General features: G+C 40.1%; 1 protein-coding gene across 1 annotated transcript in view; it reads left to right on the top strand.

Annotated features, from left to right (window-relative positions):
• The window catches only part of LOC127605701 (uncharacterized), a 368,389-nt gene extending 343,681 nt beyond the window's left edge, over positions 1-24,708 (top strand). Inside the window, exon 2 of the transcript XR_007963632.1 lies at positions 24,598-24,708. The gene's annotated coding sequence lies outside the window, so the exon portion shown is untranslated. The remainder of the gene's footprint in view (positions 1-24,597) is intronic.
• The last annotated feature ends 675 nt before the right edge of the window (positions 24,709-25,383 follow it).

The following is a 25,383-nucleotide window of genomic DNA, read 5'->3' as shown; positions in this document are numbered from 1 at the left end:
TAGGCGTTACACTCATTTTGAGTTTTTATTGCTTTAAATGCACTTTCAGGCCTAGTTGAGCACGTTTTGTGACTTTGAATGTACCTTCATAGGAATGAGTTGTATAGACAAAATAATGCTCATTTAGGCTTCAGAATGTCAACCTGAACTAAATACATGCTGAAAGGTGTGTATAAGTCCTTTGGTTTAGACGTGACACTCAATTTGAGTTTTTATTGCTTTAAATGCATTTTCAGGCCGAGTAGAGCACGTTTTTTTACTTTAAATGTAGGTTTAGGTGTGACACTCATTTTGATTTTTTCTTGCTTTAAATGCATTTTCAGGCCGAGTAGAGCACGTTTTTTGACTTTGAATGTATCTTCATAGGAATAAGTTGTGTAGTCAAATTAATGCTCATTTAGGCTTCGGAATGTCAACCTGAACTAAATACATGTTGAAATGTGTGCATAAGTCCTTTGGTTTAGGCGTGACACTCATTTTGAGTTTTTATTGCTTTAAATGCATTTTCAGGCCGAGTAGAGCACGTTTCTGAGTTTGAATGTATCTTCATAGGAATGAGTTGTGTGATCAAATTAATGGTGATTTCGGCTTCAGGAGGTCAACCTGAACTAAATACATGTTGAAATGTGTGCATAAGTCCTTTGGTTTAGGCGTGACACTCATTTTGAGTTTTTATTGCTTTAAATGCACTTTCAGGCCTAGTTGAGCACGTTTTGTGACTTTGAATGTACCTTCATAGGAATGAGTTATGTAGTCAAATAAATGCTCATTTAGGCTTCAGGAGGTCAACCTGAACTAAATACATGTTGAAATGTGTGCATAAGTCCTTTGGTTTAGGTGTGACACTCAATTTGAGTTTTTATTGCTTTAAATGCATTTTCAGGCCGAGTAGAGCACGTTTTTTGACTTTGAATGTATCTTCATAGGAATAAGTTGTGTAGTCAAATTAATGCTCATTTAGGCTTCAGAATGTCAATCTGAACTAAATACATGTTGAAATGTGTGCATAAGTCCTTTGGTTTAGGCGTGACACTCATTTTGAGTTTTTATTGCTTTAAATGCATTTTCAGGCCGAGCCGAGCACGCTTTCTGAGTTTGAATATATCTTCATAGGAATAAGTTGTGTAGTCAAATTAATGCTCATTTAGGCTTCAGAATGTCAACCTGAACTAAATACATGTTGAAATGTGTGCATAAGTCCTTTGGTTTAGGCGTGACACTCATTTTGAGTTTTTATTGCTTTAAATGCATTTTCAGGGCGAGTAGAGCACGTTTTTTTACTTTGAATGTATCTTCATAGGAATGGGATGTGTAGTCAAATTAATGCTCATTTAGGCTTCAGGAGGTCAACCTGAACAAAATACATGTTGAAATGTGTGCATAAATCCTTTGGTTTAGGTGTGACACTCATTTTGAGTTTTTATTGCTTTAAATGCACTTTCAGGCCTAGTTGAGCACGTTTTGTGACTTTGAATGTACCTTCATAGGAATGAGTTGTGTAGTCAAATTAATGCTCATTTAGGCTTCAGGAGTTCAACCTGAACTAAATACATTTTGAAATGTGTGCATAAGTCCTTTGGTTTTGGTGTGACACTCAATTTGAGTTTTTATTGCTTTAAATGCACTTTCAGGCTGAAATGAGCACGTTTTTTGACTTTGAATGTCTCTTCATAGGAATAAGTTGTGTAGTCAAATTAATGCTCATTTTGGCTTCAGAATGTCAACCTGAACTAAATACATGTTGAAATGTGTGCATAAGTACTTTGGTTTAGGCGTGACACTCATTTTGAGTTTTTATTGCTTTAAATGCATTTTCAGGGCGAGTAGAGCACGTTTTTTTACTTTGAATGTATCTTCATAGGAATGGGATGTGTAGTCAAATTAATGCTCATTTAGGCTTCAGGAGGTCAACCTGAACAAAATACATGTTGAAATGTGTGCATAAATCCTTTGGTTTAGGTGTGACACTCATTTTGAGTTTTTATTGCTTTAAATGCACTTTCAGGCCTAGTTGAGCACGTTTTGTGACTTTGAATGTACCTTCATAGGAATGAGTTGTGTAGTCAAATTAATGCTCATTTAGGCTTCAGGAGTTCAACCTGAACTAAATACATTTTGAAATGTGTGCATAAGTCCTTTGGTTTTGGTGTGACACTCAATTTGAGTGTTTATTGCTTTAAATGCATTTTCAGGCCGATCCGAGCACGCTTTCTGAGTTTGAATATATCTTCATAGGAATGAGTTGTGTGGTCAAATTAACGCTCATTTAGGCTTCAGGAGGTCAACCTGAACTAAATAAATGTTGAAATGTGTGCATAAGTCATTTGGTCTAGGCGTGACACTCATTATGAACCATTGATGAAAATAAGTTTTATTTTTAAAAAAGCCAAAAAATGTGAAAGGGACGAAATTACAAATGTCCTGTGTGTTTCACATAGAGTACATACAGGCCAGCGATCCCGCTCCCTCTCTTTCTCTGTGACACACACGCTTCCGAGCGCGCCAGCACGCAGCAAGCACACACACAAACGCACGCACACACACTCACACAAACGTACGCACAGACGAGCACGTATCGTAAACAACACACCAACGATGATTTAGATCAAAGAAACAAACATGTATGGGCACACGATCACGCGCGCGCAAACACACACACAAACTCATGAGAGGCACACACATCCGGACACGCTACGCATGTAAACAACATTTGGACACTGATTGAAGATCAAAGACTAACCCACGTGGAAGACTGAAAGATGCACAGCCAATCACCTAGGCTTTGCATCTTTTCACCTCCCCCTGCTCTCACACCACGTGGGCGAGATCCACTCGGGCTGTCATTGGTGGACGTCGTCGGTGTCAGAACAAATCAAGTGCAAGCAAAAGTTAAAACCTCTGAGTAATTCGTCATTTTTATCCGAATACAGTACTTTTTTTGGGGGGGGGGGGTGCGCACAACACACACGCACACACGCACGCACCCACACAAACACACACAAACACACGCACACACCTACAAACTCTCACACACGCACGCACACATACACTAGCACGCATCGGAAACAACACTTTAGACGTTGAAATGTGTGCAGACGTCCTTTGGTTTAGGCATGACACTCAATTTTAGTTTTTATTGATTCAAATGCATTTTCAGACAGAGCAGGGCACTTACTGACTTTGAATGTATCTTCATGGGAATGAGTTGTGTGATCAAATTAATGCTCATTTAGGCTTCAGGAGGTCAACCTGAACTAAATACATGTTGAAATGTGTGCATAAGTCCTTTGGTTTAGGCGTTACACTCATTTTGAGTTTTTATTGCTTTAAATGCACTTTCAGGCCTAGTTGAGCACGTTTTGTGACTTTGAATGTACCTTCATAGGAATGAGTTGTATAGACGAAATAATGCTCATTTAGGCTTCAGGAGGTCAACCTGAACTAAATACATGTTGAAATGTGTGCATAAGTCCTTTGGTTTAGGCGTGACACTAATTTTGAGTTTTTATTGCTTTAAATGCACTTTCAGGCCTAGTTGAGCACGTTTTTTGACTTTGAATGTATCTTCATGGGAATGATTTGTGTAGTCAAATTAATGGTGATTTAGGCTTCAGGAGGTCAACCTGTACTAAATACATGTTGAAATGTGTGCATAAATCCTTTGGTTTAGGTGTGACACTCAATTTGAGTTTTTATTGCTTTTTAAATGCATTTTCAGGCCGAGTAGAGCACGTTTTTTGACTTTGAATGTATCTTCATAGGAATGGGATGTGTAGTCAAATTAATGCTCATTTAGGCTTCAGGAGGTCAACCTGAACTACAGTAAATACATGTTGAAATGTGTGCATAAGTCCTTTGGTTTAGGCGTGACACCCAATTTGAGTTTTTATTGCTTTAAATGCATTTTCAGGCCGAGTAGAGCACGTTTCTGAGTTTGAATGTATCTTCATAGGAATGAGTTGTGTGATCAAATTAATGGTGATTTAGGCTTCAGGAGGTCAACCTGAACTAAATACATGTTGAAATGTGTGCATAAGTCCTTTGGTTTAGGCGTGACACTCATTTTGAGTTTTTATTGCTTTAAATGCACTTTCAGGCCTAGTTGAGCACGTTTTGTGACTTTGAATGTACCTTCATAGGAATGAGTTGTGTAGTCAAATTAATGCTCATTTAGGCTTCAGGAGGTCAACCTGAACTAAATACATGTTGAAATGTGTGCATAAGTCCTTTGGTTTAGGCGTGACACTCATTTTCAGTTTTTATTGCTTTAAATGCACTTTCAGTCCGAGTTGAGCCCGTTTTTTTACTTTGAATGTTCCTTCATAGGAATGAGTTGTGTAGTCAAATTAATGCTCATTTAGGCTTCAGGAGGTCAACCTGAACAAAATACATGTTGAAATGTGTGCATAAGTACTTTGGTTTAGGCGTGACACTCATTTTGAGTTTTTATTGCTTTAAATGCATTTTCAGGCCGAGTAGAGCACGTTTCTGAGTTTGAATGTATCTTCATTGGAATGAGTTGTGTGATCAAATTAATGGTGATTTAGGCTTCAGGAGGTCAACCTGAACTAAATACATGTTGAAATGTGTGCATAAGTCCTTTGGTTTAGGCGTGACACTCATTTTGAGTTTTTATTGCTTTAAATGCACTTTCAGGACTAGTTGAGCACGTTTTGTGACTTTGAATGTACCTTCATAGGAATGAGTTGTGTAGTCAAATTAATGCTCATTTAGGCTTCAGGAGGTCAAAATGAACTAAATACATGTTGAAATGTGTGCATAAGTCCTTTGGTTTAGGCGTGACACTCATTTTCAGTTTTTATTGCTTTAAATGCACTTTCAGTCCGAGTTGAGCCCGTTTTTTTACTTTGAATGTTCCTTCATAGGAATGAGTTGTGTAGTCAAATTAATGCTCATTTAGGCTTCAGGAGGTCAACCTGAACAAAATACATGTTGAAATGTGTGCATAAGTACTTTGGTTTAGGCGTGACACTCATTTTGAGTTTTTATTGCTTTAAATGCACTTTCAGGCCTAGTTGAGCACGTTTTGTGACTTTGAATGTACCTTCATAGGAATGAGTTGTGTAGTCAAATTAATGCTCATTTAGGCTTCAGGAGGTCAACCTGAACTAAATACATGTTGAAATGTGTGCAGAAGTCCTTTGGTTTAGGTGTGACACTCAATTTGAGTTTTTATTGCTTTAAATGCACTTTCAGGCCGAGTAGAGCACGTTTTTTGACTTTGAATGTATCTTCATAGGAATAAGTTGTGTAGTCAAATTAATGCTCATTTAGGCTTCAGAATGTCAACCTGAACTAAATACATGTTGAAATGTGTGCATAAGTCCTATGGTTTAGGCGTGACACTCATTTTGAGTTTTTATTGCTTTAAATGCACTTTCAGGCCTAGTTGAGCACGTTTTGTGACTTTGAATGTACCTTCATAGGAATGAGTTGTGTAGTCAAATTAATGCTCATTTAGGCTTCAGGAGGTCAACCTGAACTAAATACATGTTGAAATGTGTGCATAAGTCCTTTGGTTTAGGCGTGACACTCATTTTCAGTTTTTATTGCTTTAAATGCACTTTCGAGTCCGAGTTGAGCCCGTTTTTTTACTTTGAATGTTCCTTCATAGGAATGAGTTGTGTAGTCAAATTAATGCTCATTTAGGCTTCAGGAGGTCAACCTGAACTAAATACATGTTGAAATGTGTGTATAAGTCCTTTGGTTTAGGCGTGACACTCATTTTGAGTTTTTATTGCTTTAAATGCACTTTCAGGCCAAGTTGAGCACGTTTTGTGACTTTGAATGTACCTTCATAGGAATGAGTTGTGTAGTCAAATAAATGCTCATTTAGGCTTCAGGAGGTCAACCTGAACTAAATACATGTTGAAATGTGTGCATAAGGCCTTTGGTTTAGGCGTGACGCTCAATTTGAGTTTTTATTGCTTTAAATGCACTTTCAGGCTGAAATGAGCACGTTTTTTGACTTTGAATGTCTCTTCATAGGAATAAGTTGTGTAGTCAAATTAATGCTCATTTTGGCTTCAGAATGTCAACCTGAACTAAATACATGTTGAAATGTGTGCATAAGTACTTTGGTTTAGGCGTGACACTCATTTTGAGTTTTTATTGCTTTAAATGCATTTTCAGGCCGAGTAGAGCGCGTTTCTTAGTTTGAATGAATCTTCATAGGAATGAGTTGTGTGATCAAATTAATGGTGATTTAGGCTTCAGGAGGTCAACCTGAATAAATACATGTTGAAATGTGTGCATAAGTCCTTTGGTTTAGGTGTGACACTCAATTTGAGTTTTTATTGCTTTAAATGCATTTTCAGGCCGAGTAGAGCACGTTTTTTGACTTTGAATGTATCTTCATAGGAAGAAGTTGTGTAGTCAAATTAATGCTCATTTAGGCTTCAGAATGTCAACCTGAACTAAATACATGTTGAAATGTGTGCATAAGTCCTTTTGTTTAGGCGTGACACTCATTTTGAGTTTTTATTGCTTTAAATGCATTTTCAGGCCGAGTAGAGCACGTTTCTGAGTTTGAATGTATCTTCATAGGAATGAGTTGTGTGATCAAATTAATGGTGATTTAGGCTTCAGGAGGTCAACCTGAACTAAATACATGTTGAAATGTGTGCATAAGTCCTTTGGTTTAGGTGTGACACTCAATTTGAGTTTTTATTGCTTTAAATGCATTTTCAGGCCGAGTAGAGCACGTTTTTTGACTTTGAATGTATCTTCATAGGAATAAGTTGTGTAGTCAAATTAATGCTCATTTAGGCTTCAGAATGTCAACCTGAACTAAATACATGTTGAAATGTGTGCATAAGTCCTTTGGTTTAGGCGTGACACTCAATTTTAGTTTTTATTGATTCAAATGCATTTTCAGACAGAGCAGGGCACTTACTGACTTTGAATGTATCTTCATGGGAATGAGTTGTGTGATCAAATTAATGCTCATTTAGGCTTCAGGAGGTCAACCTGAACTAAATACATGTTGAAATGTGTGCATAAGTCCTTTGGTTTAGGCGTGACACTCATTTTGAGTTTTTATTGCTTTAAATGCACTTTCAGGCCTAGTTGAGCACGTTTTGTGACTTTGAATGTACCTTCATAGGAATGAGTTGTATTGACAAAATAATGCTCATTTAGGCTTCAGAATGTCAACCTGAACTAAATACATGTTGAAAGGTGTGTATAAGTCCTTTGGTTTAGACGTGACACTCAATTTGAGTTTTTATTGCTTTAAATGCATTTTCAGGCCGAGTAGAGCACGTTTTTTTACTTTAAATGTAGGTTTAGGTGTGACACTCATTTTGATTTTTTCTTGCTTTAAATGCATTTTCAGGCCGAGTAGAGCACGTTTTTTTACTTTGAATGTCTCTTCATTGGAATGAGTTGTGTAGTCAAATTAATGCTCACTTAGGCTTCAGGAGGTCAACCTGAACTAAATACACGTTGAAATCTGTGCATAAGTCCTTTGGTTTAGGCGCGACCCTCATTTTGAGTTTTTATTGCTTTAAATGCACTTTCAGGCGTAGTTGAGCACGTTTTGTGACTTTGAATGTACCTTCATAGGAATGAGTTGTATAGACGAAATAATGCTCATTTAGGCTTCAGGAGGTCAACCTGAACTAAATACATGTTGAAATGTGTGCATAAGTCCTTTGGTTTAGGCGTGACACTAATTTTGAGTTTTTATTGCTTTAAATGCACTTTCAGGCCAAGTTGAGCACGTTTTTTGACTTTGAATGTATCTTCATGGGAATGATTTGTGTAGTCAAATTAATGGTGATTTAGGCTTCAGGAGGTCAACCTGAACTAAATACATGTTGAAATGTGTGCATAAATCCTTTGGTTTAGGTGTGACACTCAATTAGAGTTTTTATTGCATTTTAAATGCATTTTCAGGCCGAGTAGAGCACGTTTTTTGACTTTGAATGTATCTTCATAGGAATAAGTTGTGTAGTCAAATTAATGCTCATTTAGGCTTCGGAATGTCAACCTGAACTAAATACATGTTGAAATGTGTGCATAAGTCCTTTGGTTTAGACGTGACACTCATTTTGAGTTTTTATTGCTTTAAATGCATTTTCAGGCCGAGTAGAGCACGTTTCTGAGTTTGAATGTATCTTCATAGGAATGAGTTGTGTGATCAAATTAATGGTGATTTAGGCTTCAGGAGGTCAACCTGAACTAAATACATGTTGAAATGTGTGCACAAGTCCTTTGGTTTAGGCGTGACACTCATTTTGAGTTTTTATTGCTTTAAATGCACTTTCAGGCCTCGTTGAGCACGTTTTGTGACTTTGAATGTATCTTCATGGGAATGAGTTGTGTGATCAAATTAATGCTCATTTAGGCTTCAGGAGGTCAACCTGAACTAAATACATGTTGAAATGTGTGCATAAGTCCTTTGGTTTAGGCGTTACACTCATTTTGAGTTTTTATTGCTTTAAATGCACTTTCAGGCCTAGTTGAGCACGTTTTGTGACTTTGAATGTACCTTCATAGGAATGAGTTGTATAGACAAAATAATGCTCATTTAGGCTTCAGAATGTCAACCTGAACTAAATACATGTTGAAATGTGTGTATAAGTCCTTTGGTTTAGGCGTGACACTCAATTTGAGTTTTTATTGCTTTAAATGCATTTTCAGGCCGAGTAGAGCACGTTTTTTTACTTTAAATGTAGGTTTAGGTGTGACACTCATTTTGATTTTTTCTTGCTTTAAATGCATTTTCAGGCCGAGTAGAGCACGTTTTTTTACTTTGAATGTATCTTCATAGGAATGAGTTGTGTAGTCAAATTAATGCTCACTTAGGCTTCAGGAGGTCACCCTGAACTAAATACACGTTGAAATGTGTGCATAAGTCCTTTGGTTTAGGCGCGACACTCATTTTGAGTTTTTATTGCTTTAAATGCACTTTCAGGCCGAGTTGAGCACGTTTTGTGACTTTGAATGTACCTTCATAGGAATGAGTTGTATAGACGAAATAATGCTCATTTAGGCTTCAGGAGGTCAACCTGAACTAAATACATGTTGAAATGTGTGCATAAGTCCTTTGGTTTAGGTGTGACACTCAATTTGAGTTTTTATTGCTTTAAATGCATTTTCAGGCCGAGTAGAGCACGTTTTTTGACTTTGAATGTATCTTCATAGGAATAAGTTGTGTAGTCAAATTAATGCTCATTTAGGCTTCGGAATGTCAACCTGAACTAAATACATGTTGAAATGTGTGCATAAGTCCTTTGGTTTAGGCGTGACACTCATTTTGAGTTTTTATTGCTTTAAATGCATTTTCAGGCCGAGTAGAGCACGTTTCTGAGTTTGAATGTATCTTCATAGGAATGAGTTGTGTGATCAAATTAATGGTGATTTAGGCTTCAGGAGGTCAACCTGAACTAAATACATGTTGAAATGTGTGCATAAGTCCTTTGGTTTAGGCGTGACACTAATTTTGAGTTTGTATTGCTTTAAATGCACTTTCAGGCCTAGTTGAGCACGTTTTTTGACTTTGAATGTATCTTCATGGGAATGATTTGTGTAGTCAAATTAATGGTGATTTAGGCTTCAGGAGGTAAACCTGAACTAAATACATGTTGAAATGTGTGCATAAATCCTTTGGTTTAGGTGTAACACTCAAGTTGAGTTTTTATTGCTTTTTAAATGCATTTTCAGGCCGAGTAGAGGACGTTTTTTGACTTTGAATGTATCTTCATAGGAATAAGTTTGTAGTCAAATTAATGCTCATTAAGGCTTCGGAATGTCAACCTGAACTAAATACATGTTGAAATGTGTGCATAAGTCCTTTGGTTTAGGCGTGACACTCATTTAGAGTTTTTATTGCTTTAAATGCATTTTCAGGCCGAGTAGAGCACGTTTCTGAGTTTGAATGTATCTTCATAGGAATGAGTTGTGTGATCAAATTAATGGTGATTTAGGCTTCAGGAGGTCAACCTGAACTAAATACATGTTGAAATGTGTGCACAAGTCCTTTGGTTTAGGCGTGACACTCATTTTGAGTTTTTATTGCTTTAAATGCACTTTCAGGCCTAGTTGAGCACGTTTTGTGACTTTGAATGTATCTTCATGGGAATGAGTTGTGTGATCAAATTAATGCTCATTTAGGCTTCAGGAGGTCAACCTGAACTAAATACATGTTGAAATGTGTGCATAAGTCCTTTGGTTTAGGCGTTACACTCATTTTGAGTTTTTATTGCTTTAAATGCACTTTCAGGCCTAGTTGAGCACGTTTTGTGACTTTGAATGTACCTTCATAGGAATGAGTTGTATAGACAAAATAATGCTCATTTAGGCTTCAGAATGTCAACCTGAACTAAATACATGTTGAAATGTGTGTATAAGTCCTTTGGTTTAGGCGTGACACTCAATTTGAGTTTTTATTGCTTTAAATGCATTTTCAGGCCGAGTAGAGCACGTTTTTTTACTTTAAATGTAGGTTTAGGTGTGACACTCATTTTGATTTTTTCTTGCTTTAAATGCATTTTCAGGCCGAGTAGAGCACGTTTTTTTACTTTGAATGTATCTTCATAGGAATGAGTTGTGTATTCAAATTAATGCTCACTTAGGCTTCAGGAGGTCACCCTGAACTAAATACACGTTGAAATGTGTGCATAAGTCCTTTGGTTTAGGCGCGACACTCATTTTGAGTTTTTATTGCTTTAAATGCACTTTCAGGCCTAGTTGAGCACGTTTTGTGACTTTGAATGTACCTTCATAGGAATGAGTTGTATAGACGAAATAATGCTCATTTAGGCTTCAGGAGGTCAACCTGAACTAAATACATTTTGAAATGTGTGTATAAGTCCTTTGGTTTAGGCGTGACACTTATTTTGAGTTTTTATTGCTTTAAATGCATTTTCAGGCCGAGTAGAGCACGTTTCTGAGTTTGAATGTATCTTCATAGGAATGAGTTGTGTGATCAAATTAATGGTGATTTAGGCTTCAGGAGGTCAACCTGAACTAAATACATGTTGAAATGTGTGCATAAGTCCTTTGGTTTAGGCGTGACACTCATTTTGAGTTTTTATTGCTTTAAATGCACTTTCAGGCCAAGTTGAGCACGTTTTGTGACTTTGAATGTACCTTCATAGGAATGAATTGTGTAGTCAAATAAATGCTCATTTAGGCTTCAGGAGGTCAACCTGAACTAAATACATGTTGAAATGTATGCATAAGTCCTTTGGTTTAGGTGTGACACTCAATTTGAGTTTTTATTGCTTTAAATGCATTTTCAGGCCGAGTAGAGCACGTTTTTTGACTTTGAATGTATCTTCATAGGAATAAGTTGTGTAGTCAAATTAATGCTCATTTAGGCTTCGGAATGTCAACCTGAACTAAATACATGTTGAAATGTGTGCATAAGTCCTTTGGTTTAGGCGTGACACTAATTTTGAGTTTGTATTGCTTTAAATGCACTTTCAGGCCTAGTTGAGCACGTTTTTTGACTTTGAATGTATCTTCATGGGAATGATTTGTGTAGTCAAATTAATGGTGATTTAGGCTTCAGGAGGTAAACCTGAACTAAATACATGTTGAAATGTGTGCATAAATCCTTTGGTTTAGGTGTGACACTCAATTTGAGTTTTTATTGCTTTTTAAATGCATTTTCAGGCCGAGTAGAGGACGTTTTTTGACTTTGAATGTATCTTCATAGGAATAAGTTTGTAGTCAAATTAATGCTCATTAAGGCTTCGGAATGTCAACCTGAACTAAATACATGTTGAAATGTGTGCATAAGTCCTTTGGTTTAGGCGTGACACTCATTTAGAGTTTTTATTGCTTTAAATGCATTTTCAGGCCGAGTAGAGCACGTTTCTGAGTTTGAATGTGTCTTCATAGGAATGAGTTGTGTGATCAAATTAATGGTGATTTAGGCTTCAGGAGGTCAACCTGAACTAAATACATGTTGAAATGTGTGCACAAGTCCTTTGGTTTAGGCGTGACACTCATTTTGAGTTTTTATTGCTTTAAATGCACTTTCAGGCCTAGTTGAGCACGTTTTGTGACTTTGAATGTACCTTCATAGGAATGAGTTGTATAGACGAAATAATGCTCATTTAGGCTTCAGGAGGTCAACCTGAACTAAATACATTTTGAAATGTGTGTATAAGTCCTTTGGTTTAGGCGTGACACTTATTTTGAGTTTTTATTGCTTTAAATGCATTTTCAGGCCGAGTAGAGCACGTTTCTGAGTTTGAATGTATCTTCATAGGAATGAGTTGTGTGATCAAATTAATGGTGATTTAGGCTTCAGGAGGTCAACCTGAACTAAATACATGTTGAAATGTGTGCATAAGTCCTTTGGTTTAGGCGTGACACTCATTTTGAGTTTTTATTGCTTTAAATGCACTTTCAGGCCAAGTTGAGCACGTTTTTTGACTTTGAATGTATCTTCATGGGAATGATTTGTGTAGTCAAATAAATGCTCATTTAGGCTTCAGGAGGTAAACCTGAACTAAATACATGTTGAAATGTGTGCATAAATCCTTTGGTTTAGGTGTGACACTCAATTTGAGTTTTTATTGCTTTTTAAATGCATTTTCAGGCCGAGTAGAGGACGTTTTTTGACTTTGAATGTATCTTCATAGGAATAAGTTTGTAGTCAAATTAATGCTCATTTAGGCTTCGGAATGTCAACCTGAACTAAATACATGTTGAAATGTGTGCATAAGTCCTTTGGTTTAGGCGTGACACTCATTTAGAGTTTTTATTGCTTTAAATGCATTTTCAGGCCGAGTAGAGCACGTTTCTGAGTTTGAATGTATCTTCATAGGAATGAGTTGTGTGATCAAATTAATGGTGATTTAGGCTTCAGGAGGGTAACCTGAACTAAATACATGTTGAAATGTGTGCACAAGTCCTTTGGTTTAGGCGTGACACTCATTTTGAGTTTTTATTGCTTTAAATGCACTTTCAGGCCTAGTTGAGCACGTTTTGTGACTTTGAATGTATCTTCATGGGAATGAGTTGTGTGATCAAATTAATGCTCATTTAGGCTTCAGGAGGTCAACCTGAACTAAATACATGTTGAAATGTGTGCATAAGTCCTTTGGTTTAGGCGTTACACTCATTTTGAGTTTTTATTGCTTTAAATGCACTTTCAGGCCTAGTTGAGCACGTTTTGTGACTTTGAATGTACCTTCATAGGAATGAGTTGTATAGACAAAATAATGCTCATTTAGGCTTCAGAATGTCAACCTGAACTAAATACATGTTGAAATGTGTGTATAAGTCCTTTGGTTTAGGCGTGACACTCAATTTGAGTTTTTATTGCTTTAAATGCATTTTCAGGCCGAGTAGAGCACGTTTTTTTACTTTAAATGTAGGTTTAGGTGTGACACTCATTTTGATTTTTTCTTGCTTTAAATGCATTTTCAGGCCGAGTAGAGCACGTTTTTTTACTTTGAATGTATCTTCATAGGAATGAGTTGTGTATTCAAATTAATGCTCACTTAGGCTTCAGGAGGTCACCCTGAACTAAATACACGTTGAAATGTGTGCATAAGTCCTTTGGTTTAGGCGCGACACTCATTTTGAGTTTTTATTGCTTTAAATGCACTTTCAGGCCTAGTTGAGCACGTTTTGTGACTTTGAATGTACCTTCATAGGAATGAGTTGTATAGACGAAATAATGCTCATTTAGGCTTCAGGAGGTCAACCTGAACTAAATACATTTTGAAATGTGTGTATAAGTCCTTTGGTTTAGGCGTGACACTTATTTTGAGTTTTTATTGCTTTAAATGCATTTTCAGGCCGAGTAGAGCACGTTTCTGAGTTTGAATGTATCTTCATAGGAATGAGTTGTGTGATCAAATTAATGGTGATTTAGGCTTCAGGAGGTCAACCTGAACTAAATACATGTTGAAATGTGTGCATAAGTCCTTTGGTTTAGGCGTGACACTCATTTTGAGTTTTTATTGCTTTAAATGCACTTTCAGGCCAAGTTGAGCACGTTTTGTGACTTTGAATGTACCTTCATAGGAATGAATTGTGTAGTCAAATAAATGCTCATTTAGGCTTCAGGAGGTCAACCTGAACTAAATACATGTTGAAATGTGTGCACGAGTCCTTTGGTTTAGGCGTGACACTCATTTTGAGTTTTTATTGCTTTAAATGCACTTTCAGGCCTAGTTGAGCACGTTTTGTGACTTTGAATGTATCTTCATGGGAATGAGTTGTGTGATCAAATTAATGCTCATTTAGGCTTCAGGAGGTCAACCTGAACTAAATACATGTTGAAATGTGTGCATAAGTCCTTTGGTTTAGGCGTTACACTCATTTTGAGTTTTTATTGCTTTAAATGCACTTTCAGGCCTAGTTGAGCACGTTTTGTGACTTTGAATGTACCTTCATAGGAATGAGTTGTATAGACAAAATAATGCTCATTTAGGCTTCAGAATGTCAACCTGAACTAAATACATGTTGAAATGTGTGTATAAGTCCTTTGGTTTAGGCGTGACACTCAATTTGAGTTTTTATTGCTTTAAATGCATTTTCAGGCCGAGTAGAGCACGTTTTTTTACTTTAAATGTAGGTTTAGGTGTGACACTCATTTTGATTTTTTCTTGCTTTAAATGCATTTTCAGGCCGAGTAGAGCACGTTTTTTTACTTTGAATGTATCTTCATAGGAATGAGTTGTGTATTCAAATTAATGCTCACTTAGGCTTCAGGAGGTCACCCTGAACTAAATACACGTTGAAATGTGTGCATAAGTCCTTTGGTTTAGGCGCGACACTCATTTTGAGTTTTTATTGCTTTAAATGCACTTTCAGGCCTAGTTGAGCACGTTTTGTGACTTTGAATGTACCTTCATAGGAATGAGTTGTATAGACGAAATAATGCTCATTTAGGCTTCAGGAGGTCAACCTGAACTAAATACATTTTGAAATGTGTGTATAAGTCCTTTGGTTTAGGCGTGACACTTATTTTGAGTTTTTATTGCTTTAAATGCATTTTCAGGCCGAGTAGAGCACGTTTCTGAGTTTGAATGTATCTTCATAGGAATGAGTTGTGTGATCAAATTAATGGTGATTTAGGCTTCAGGAGGTCAACCTGAACTAAATACATGTTGAAATGTGTGCATAAGTCCTTTGGTTTAGGCGTGACACTCATTTTGAGTTTTTATTGCTTTAAATGCACTTTCAGGCCAAGTTGAGCACGTTTTGTGACTTTGAATGTACCTTCATAGGAATGAATTGTGTAGTCAAATAAATGCTCATTTAGGCTTCAGGAGGTCAACCTGAACTAAATACATGTTGAAATGTATGCATAAGTCCTTTGGTTTAGGTGTGACACTCAATTTGAGTTTTTATTGCTTTAAATGCATTTTCAGGCCGAGTAGAGCACGTTTTTTGACTTTGAATGTATCTTCATAGGAATAAGTTGTGTAGTCAAATTAATGCTCATTTAGGCTTCGGAATGTCAACCTGAACTAAATACATGTTGAAATGTGTGCATAAGTCCTTTGGTTTAGGCGTGACACTCATTTTGAGTTTTTATTGCTTTAAATGCATTTTCAGGCCGAGTAGAGCACGTTTCTGAGTTTGAATGTATCTTCATAGGAATGAGTTGTGTGATCAAATTAATGGTGATTTAGGCTTCAGGAGGTCAACCTGAACTAAATACATGTTGAAATGTGTGCATAAGTCCTTTGGTTTAGGCGTGACACTCATTTTGAGTTTTTATTGCTTTAAATGCACTTTCAGGCCTAGTTGAGCACGTTTTGTGACTTTGAATGTACCTTCATAGGAATGAGTTGTGTAGTCAAATAAATGCTCATTTAGGCTTCAGGAGGTCAACCTGAACTAAATACATGTTGAAATGTGTGCATAAGTCCTTTGGTTTAGGTGTGACACTCAATTTGAGTTTTTATTGCTTTAAATGCATTTTCAGGCCGAGTAGATCACGTTTTTTGACTTTGAATGTATCTTCATAGGAATAAGTTGTGTAGTCAAATTAATGCTCATTTAGGCTTCAGAATGTCAACCTGAACTAAATACATGTTGAAATGTGTGCATAAGTCCTTTGGTTTAGGCGTGACACTCATTTTGAGTTTTTATTGCTTTAAATGCATTTTCAGGCCGAGTAGAGCACGTTTTTTTACTTTGAATGTATCTTCATAGGAATGGGATGTGTAGTCAAATTAATGCTCATTTAGGCTTCAGGAGGTCAACCTGAACAAAATACATGTTGAAATGTGTGCATAAATCCTTTGGTTTAGGTGTGACACTCATTTTGAGTTTTTATTGCTTTAAATGCACTTTCAGGCCTAGTTGAGCACGTTTTGTGACTTTGAATGTACCTTCATAGGAATGAGTTGTGTAGTCAAATTAATGCTCATTTAGGCTTCAGGAGTTCAACCTGAACTAAATACATGTTGAAATGTGTGCATAAGTCCTTTGGTTTTGGTGTGACACTCAATTTGAGTGTTTATTGCTTTAAATGCATTTTCAGGCCGATCCGAGCACGCTTTCTGAGTTTGAATATATCTTCATAGGAATGAGTTGTGTGGTCAAATTAACGCTCATTTAGGCTTCAGGAGGTCAACCTGAACTAAATAAATGTTGAAATGTGTGCATAAGTCATTTGGTCTAGGCGTGACACTCATTATGAACCATTGATGAAAATAAGTTTTATTTTTAAAAAAGCCAAAAAATGTGAAAGGGACGAAATTACAAATGTCCTGTGTGTTTCACATAGAGTACATACAGGCCAGCGATCCCGCTCCCTCTCTTTCTCTGTGACACACACGCTTCCGAGCGCGCCAGCACGCAGCAAGCACACACACAAACGCACGCACACACACTCACACAAACGTACGCACAGACGAGCACGTATCGTAAACAACACACCAACGATGATTTAGATCAAAGAAACACACATGTATGGGCACACGATCACGCGCGCGCAAACACACACACAAACTCATGAGAGGCACACACATCCGGACACGCTACGCATGTAAACAACATTTGGACACTGATTGAAGATCAAAGACTAACCCACGTGGAAGACTGAAAGATGCACAGCCAATCACCTCGGCTTTGCATCTTTTCACCTCCCCCTGCTCTCACACCACGTGGGCTAGATCCACTCGGGCTGTCATTGGTGGACGTCGTCGATGTCAGAACAAATCAAGTGCAAGCAAAAGTTAAAACCTCTGAGTAATTCGTCATTTTTATCCGAATACAGTACTTTTTTTTGGGGGGGGGTGCGCACAACACACACGCACACACACGCACGCACCCACACAAACACACACAAACACACGCACACACCTACAAACTCTCACACACGCACGCACACATACACTAGCACGCATCGGAAACAACACTTTAGACGTTGAAATGTGTGCAGACGTCCTTTGGTTTAGGCATGACACTCAATTTTAGTTTTTATTGATTCAAATGCATTTTCAGACAGAGCAGGGCACTTACTGACTTTGAATGTATCTTCATGGGAATGAGTTGTGTGATCAAATTAATGCTCATTTAGGCTTCAGGAGGTCAACCTGAACTAAATACATGTTGAAATGTGTGCCTAAGTCCTTTGGTTTAGGCGTTACACTCATTTTGAGTTTTTATTGCTTTAAATGCACTTTCAGGCCTAGTTGAGCACGTTTTGTGACTTTGAATGTACCTTCATAGGAATGAGTTGTATAGACAAAATAATGCTCATTTAGGCTTCAGAATGTCAACCTGAACTAAATACATGCTGAAAGGTGTGTATAAGTCCTTTGGTTTAGACGTGACACTCAATTTGAGTTTTTATTGCTTTAAATGCATTTTCAGGCCGAGTAGAGCACGTTTTTTTACTTTAAATGTAGGTTTAGGTGTGACACTCATTTTGATTTTTTCTTGCTTTAAATGCATTTTCAGGCCGAGTAGAGCACGTTTTTTGACTTTGAATGTATCTTCATAGGAATAAGTTGTGTAGTCAAATTAATGCTCATTTAGGCTTCGGAATGTCAACCTGAACTAAATACATGTTGAAATGTGTGCATAAGTCCTTTGGTTTAGGCGTGACACTCATTTTGAGTTTTTATTGCTTTAAATGCATTTTCAGGCCGAGTAGAGCACGTTTCTGAGTTTGAATGTATCTTCATAGGAATGAGTTGTGTGATCAAATTAATGGTGATTTCGGCTTCAGGAGGTCAACCTGAACTAAATACATGTTGAAATGTGTGCATAAGTCCTTTGGTTTAGGCGTGACACTCATTTTGAGTTTTTATTGCTTTAAATGCACTTTCAGGCCTAGTTGAGCACGTTTTGTGACTTTGAATGTACCTTCATAGGAATGAGTTATGTAGTCAAATAAATGCTCATTTAGGCTTCAGGAGGTCAACCTGAACTAAATACATGTTGAAATGTGTGCATAAGTCCTTTGGTTTAGGTGTGACACTCAATTTGAGTTTTTATTGCTTTAAATGCATTTTCAGGCCGAGTAGAGCACGTTTTTTGACTTTGAATGTATCTTCATAGGAATAAGTTGTGTAGTCAAATTAATGCTCATTTAGGCTTCAGAATGTCAATCTGAACTAAATACATGTTGAAATGTGTGCATAAGTCCTTTGGTTTAGGCGTGACACTCATTTTGAGTTTTTATTGCTTTAAATGCATTTTCAGGCCGAGCCGAGCACGCTTTCTGAGTTTGAATATATCTTCATAGGAATAAGTTGTGTAGTCAAATTAATGCTCATTTAGGCTTCAGAATGTCAACCTGAACTAAATACATGTTGAAATGTGTGCATAAGTCCTTTGGTTTAGGCGTGACACTCATTTTGAGTTTTTATTGCTTTAAATGCATTTTCAGGGCGAGTAGAGCACGTTATTTTACTTTGAATGTATCTTCATAGGAATGGGATGTGTAGTCAAATTAATGCTCATTTAGGCTTCAGGAGGTCAACCTGAACAAAATACATGTTGAAATGTGTGCATAAATCCTTTGGTTTAGGTGTGACACTCATTTTGAGTTTTTATTGCTTTAAATGCACTTTCAGGCCTAGTTGAGCACGTTTTGTGACTTTGAATGTACCTTCATAGGAATGAGTTGTGTAGTCAAATTAATGCTCATTTAGGCTTCAGGAGTTCAACCTGAACTAAATACATTTTGAAATGTGTGCATAAGTCCTTTGGTTTTGGTGTGACACTCAATTTGAGTGTTTATTGCTTTAAATGCATTTTCAGGCCGATCCGAGCACGCTTTCTGAGTTTGAATATATCTTCATAGGAATGAGTTGTGTGGTCAAATTAACGCTCATTTAGGCTTCAGGAGGTCAACCTGAACTAAATAAATGTTGAAATGTGTGCATAAGTCATTTGGTCTAGGCGTGACACTCATTATGAACCATTGATGAAAATAAGTTTTATTTTTAAAAAAGCCAAAAAATGTGAAAGGGACGAAATTACAAATGTCCTGTGTGTTTCACATAGAGTACATACAGGCCAGCGATCCCGCTCCCTCTCTTTCTCTGTGACACACACGCTTCCGAGCGCGCCAGCACGCAGCAAGCACACACACAAACGCACGCACACACACTCACACAAACGTACGCACAGACGAGCACGTATCGTAAACAACACACCAACGATGATTTAGATCAAAGAAACAAACATGTATGGGCACACGATCACGCGCGCGCAAACACACACACAAACTCATGAGAGGCACACACATCCGGACACGCTACGCATGTAAACAACATTTGGACACTGATTGAAGATCAAAGACTAACCCACGTGGAAGACTGAAAGATGCCCAGCCAATCACCTAGGCTTTGCATCTTTTCACCTCCCCCTGCTCTCACACCACGTGGGCGAGATCCACTCGGGCTGTCATTGGTGGACGTCGTCGGTGTCAGAACAAATCAAGTGCAAGCAAAAGTTAAAACCTCTGAGTAATTCGTCATTTTTATCCGAATACAGTACTTTTTTTGGGGGGGGGGGGTGCGCACAACACACACGCACACACGCACGCACCCACACAAACACACACAAACACACGCACACACCTACAAACTCTCACACACGCACGCACACATACACTAGCACGCATCGGAAACAACACTTTAGACGTTGAAATGTGTGCAGACGTCCTTTGGTTTAGGCATGACACTCAATTTTAGTTTTTATTGATTCAAATGCATTTTCAGACAGAGCAGGGCACTTACTGACTTTGAATGTATCTTCATGGGAATGAGTTGTGTGATCAAATTAATGCTCATTTAGGCTTCAGGAGGTCAACCTGAACTAAATACATGTTGAAATGTGTGCATAAGTCCTTTGGTTTAGGCGTTACACTCATTTTGAGTTTTTATTGCTTTAAATGCACTTTCAGGCCTAGTTGAGCACGTTTTGTGACTTTGAATGTACCTTCATAGGAATGAGTTGTATAGACGAAATAATGCTCATTTAGGCTTCAGGAGGTCAACCTGAACTAAATACATGTTGAAATGTGTGCATAAGTCCTTTGGTTTAGGCGTGACACTAATTTTGAGTTTTTATTGCTTTAAATGCACTTTCAGGCCTAGTTGAGCACGTTTTTTGACTTTGAATGTATCTTCATGGGAATGATTTGTGTAGTCAAATTAATGGTGATTTAGGCTTCAGGAGGTCAACCTGTACTAAATACATGTTGAAATGTGTGCATAAATCCTTTGGTTTAGGTGTGACACTCAATTTGAGTTTTTATTGCTTTTTAAATGCATTTTCAGGCCGAGTAGAGCACGTTTTTTGACTTTGAATGTATCTTCATAGGAATGGGATGTGTAGTCAAATTAATGCTCATTTAGGCTTCAGGAGGTCAACCTGAACTAAATACATGTTGAAATGTGTGCATAAGTCCTTTGGTTTAGGCGTGACACCCAATTTGAGTTTTTATTGCTTTAAATGCATTTTCAGGCCGAGTAGAGCACGTTTCTGAGTTTGAATGTATCTTCATAGGAATGAGTTGTGTGATCAAATTAATGGTGATTTAGGCTTCAGGAGGTCAACCTGAACTAAATACATGTTGAAATGTGTGCATAAGTCCTTTGGTTTAGGCGTGACACTCATTTTGAGTTTTTATTGCTTTAAATGCACTTTCAGGCCTAGTTGAGCACGTTTTGTGACTTTGAATGTACCTTCATAGGAATGAGTTGTGTAGTCAAATTAATGCTCATTTAGGCTTCAGGAGGTCAACCTGAACTAAATACATGTTGAAATGTGTGCATAAGTCCTTTGGTTTAGGTGTGACACTCAATTTGAGTTTTTATTGCTTTAAATGCATTTTCAGGCCGAGTAGAGCACGTTTTCCCCTCCGTGAGTCGTCACCTTACCGTGGTGGAGGGGTTTGTGTGTTCCAATGATCCTAGAAGCTAAGTTGTCTGGGGCTTTATGCCCCTGGCAGGGTCACCCATGGCAAACAGGTTCTAGGTGAGGGGCCAGACAAAGCACGGCTCAAAAGACCCCTTATGATGAGTAAAATTAATGGATCTCAGTTTCCCTTGCCCGGACGCGGGTCACCGGGGCCCCCCTCTGGAGCCAGGCCTGGAGGTGGGGCTCGTTGGCAGGCGCCTGGTGGCCGGGCTTACACCCATGGGGCCCGGCCGGGCACAGCCCGAAGAGGCAACGTGGGTCCCCCTTCCCATGGGCTCACCACCCATGAGAGGGGCCAGAGGGGTCGGGTGCAATGTGAGCTGGGCGGCAGCCAAAGGCGGGGACACTGGCGGTCCGATCCTCGGCTGCAAAAGCTAGCTCTTGGGACATGGAATGTCACCTCTCTGGCAGGGAAGGAGCCCGAGCTGGTATGTGAGGCAGAGAATTTCCGACTGGATATAGTCGGACTTGCCTCCACACACAGCCTGGGTTCCGGTACCAGTTCTCTCGAGAGGGGTTGGACTCTCTTCCACTCTGGAGTTGCTCACGGTGAGAGGCGCAGAGCAGGTGTGGGCATACTCATTGCCCCCCGGCTCAGTGCCTGTACATTGGGGTTCACACCGGTAGACGAGAGGGTTGCCTCCCTCCGCCTTCGGGTGGGTGGACGGGTCCTGACTGTTGTTTGTGCATATGCACCAAACAGCAGCTCAGCATACCCACCCTTTTTGGAGTCCTTGGAGGGTGTGCTGGAGAGTACTCCTACTGGGGACTCCATTGTTCTGCTGGGGGACTTCAATGCTCACGTGGGCAATGACAGTGATACCTGGAGGGGCGTGATTGGGAGGAACGGCCCCCCCGATCTGAACCCGAGTGGTGTTTTGTTATTGGACTTCTGTGCTCGTCACGGATTGTCCATAACGAACACCTTGTTCAAACATAAGGGTGTCCATATGTGCACTTGGCACCAGGACACCCTAGGCCGCAGTTCGATGATCGACTTTGTAGTTGTATCATCGGAGTTGCGGCCGCATGTTCTGGACACTCGTGTGAAGAGAGGGGCGGAGCTGTCAACTGATCACCACCTGGTGGTGAGTAGGCTCCGATGGTGGGGGAAGATGCCGGTCCGTCCTGGCAGACCCAAACGTATAGTGAGGGTTTGTTGGGAGCGTCTGGCGGAATCCCCTGTCAGAAGGAGTTTCAACTCCCACCTCCGACAGAGCTTTTCCCATGTTCCGGGGGAGGCGGGGGACATTGAGTCCGAGTGGACCATGTTCCGTGCCTCTATTGTAGAGGCGGCCAATCTGAGTTGTGGCCGTAAGGTGGTTGGTGCCTGTCGTGGCGGCAATCCCCGTACTCGCTGGTGGACACCAGCAGTAAGGGATGCCGTCAAGCTGAAGAAGGAGTCCTATCGAGCCTTTATGGCCTGTAGGACCCCAGAGGCAGCTGACGGGTATCGACAGGCCAAGCGGAACGCAGCTTCGGTGGTCGCCGAGGCAAAAACCCGTGCGTGGGAGGAGTTCGGTGAGGCCATGGAAGCCGACTTCCGGACGGCTTCGAGGAAATTCTGGTCCACCATCCGACGTCTCAGGAGGGGGAAGCAGTGCACCACTAACACTGTGTACAGTGGGGATGGGGCGCTGCTGACTTCGACTCGGGACGTTGTGAACCGGTGGGCAGAGTACTTCGAAGACCTCCTCAACTCCACCAACACGCCTTCCTTGGAGGAAGCAGAGCCTGGGGACTCTGAGGTGGGCTCTCCTATCTCTGTGGCTGAAGTCACCGATGTGGTTAAAAAGCTCCTCGGTGGCAAGGCCCCAGGGGTGGATGAGATCCGCCCGGAGTTCCTCAAGGCTCTGGATGTTGTGGGGCTGTCCTGGTTGACACGCCTCTGCAACATCGCGTGGTCAACAGGGAGAGTGCCTCTGGATTGGCAGACCGGGGTGGTAGTCCCTCTTTTTAAAAAGGGGGACCGGAGGGTGTGTTCCAACTACAGAGGGATCACACTCCTCAGCCTCCCTGGTAAGGTCTATTCAGGGGTGCTGGAGAGGAGGGTCCGTCAGGAAGTCGAGCCTCAGATTGAGGAGGAGCAGTGTGGTTTTCGTCCCGGCCGTGGAACAGTGGACCAACTCTACACCCTTAGCAGGGTCCTTGAGGGTATGTGGGAATTCGCCCAACCAGTCTACATGTGTTTTGTGGACTTGGAGAAGGCGTTTGACCGTGTCCCTCGGGGAGTTCTGTGGGGGGTGCTTCGTGGGTATTGGGTACCGAACCCCCTGATACGGGCTGTTCGGTCACTATACCACCGATGTCAGAGTTTGGTTCGCATTGCCGGCAGTAAGTCGGAATCGTTTCCAGTGGGGGTAGGACTCCGCCAAGGCTGCCCTTTGTCGCCGATTCTGTTCATAACCTTTATGGACAGAATTTCTAGGCGCAGCCGAAGCGTTGAGGGGGTCCGTTTTGGGGGCCTCAGTATTACATCCCTGCTTTTTGCAGATGATGTGGTGCTGTTGGCTCCTTCAAACGGGGCTCTCCAACTCTCACTGGAGCGTTTCGCAACCGAGTGTGAAGCGGTTGGGATGAAAATCAGCACCTCCAAATCTGAAACCATGGTCCTCAGTCGGAAAAGGGTGGAGTGCCCCCTCCGGGTCGGGGAGGAGATCTTACCCCAAGTGGAGGAGTTCAAGTATCTTGGGGTCTTGTTCACGAGTGGGGGTAGGAGGGAGCGGGAGATCGACAGGCGGATCGGTGCAGCGTCTGCTGTGATGCGGACGTTGTATCGGTCTGTCGTGGTGAAGAAGGAGCTGAGCCAAAGGGCGAAGCTCTCAATTTACCGGTCGATCTACGTCCCAACCCTCACCTATGGTCACGAGCTATGGGTCATGACCGAAAGAACGAGATCCCGGATACAAGCGGCCGAAATGAGTTTTCTCCGCAGGGTGTCCGGGCTCTCCCTTAGAGATAAGGTGAGAAGCTCGGTCATCCGGGAGGGGCTCGGAGTCGAGCCGCTTCTCCTCCACATCGAGAGGAGCCAGATGAGGTGGCTTGGGCATCTGATTCGGATGCCTCCTTAGCGCCTCCCCGGTGAGGTGTTCCGGTCATGTCCCACCGGGAGGAGACCCCGAGGAAGACCCAGGACACGCTGGAGAGACTATGTCACCCAGCTTGCCTGGGAACGACTCGGGATCCCCCGGGGAGAGCTGGAAGAAGTAGCTAGGGAGAGGGAAGTCTGGGCTTCCCTGCTAAAGCTATTGCCCCCGCGACCCGGCCCCGGATAAGCGGTAGATGATGGATGGATGGATGGATGGATGGTAGAGCACGTTTTTTGACTTTGAATGTATCTTCATAGGAATAAGTTGTGTAGTCAAATTAATGCTCATTTAGGCTTCAGAATGTCAACCTGAACTAAATACATGTTGAAATGTGTGCATAAGTCCTTTGGTTTAGGTGTGACACTCAATTTGAGTTTTTATTGCTTTAAATGCATTTTCAGGCCGAGTAGAGCACGTTTTTTGACTTTGAATGTGTCTTCATAGAAATAAGTTGTGTAGTCAAATTAATGCTCATTTAGGCTTCAGAATGTCAACCTGAACTAAATACATGTTGAAAGGTGTGTATAAGTCCTTTGGTTTAGACGTGACACTCAATTTGAGTTTTTATTGCTTTAAATGCATTTTCAGGCCGAGTAGAGCACGTTTTTTTACTTTAAATGTAGGTTTAGGTGTGACACTCATTTTGATTTTTTCTTGCTTTAAATGCATTTTCAGGCCGAGTAGAGCACGTTTTTTTACTTTGAATGTATCTTCATAGGAATGAGTTGTGTAGTCAAATTAATGCTCACTTAGGCTTCAGGAGGTCAACCTGAACTAAATACACGTTGAAATGTGTGCATAAGTCCTTTGGTTTAGGCGCGACACTCATTTTGAGTTTTTATTGCTTTAAATGCACTTTCAGGCCTAGTTGAGCACGTTTTGTGACTTTGAATGTACCTTCATA

The sequence above is a fragment of the Hippocampus zosterae genome, chromosome 8, assembly GCF_025434085.1.
Source record: "Hippocampus zosterae strain Florida chromosome 8, ASM2543408v3, whole genome shotgun sequence".
Taxonomy (NCBI): domain Eukaryota; kingdom Metazoa; phylum Chordata; class Actinopteri; order Syngnathiformes; family Syngnathidae; genus Hippocampus; species Hippocampus zosterae.
Note: the sequence above shows the minus strand (reverse complement) of the source record. Positions and strands in the feature narration are given on the sequence as shown.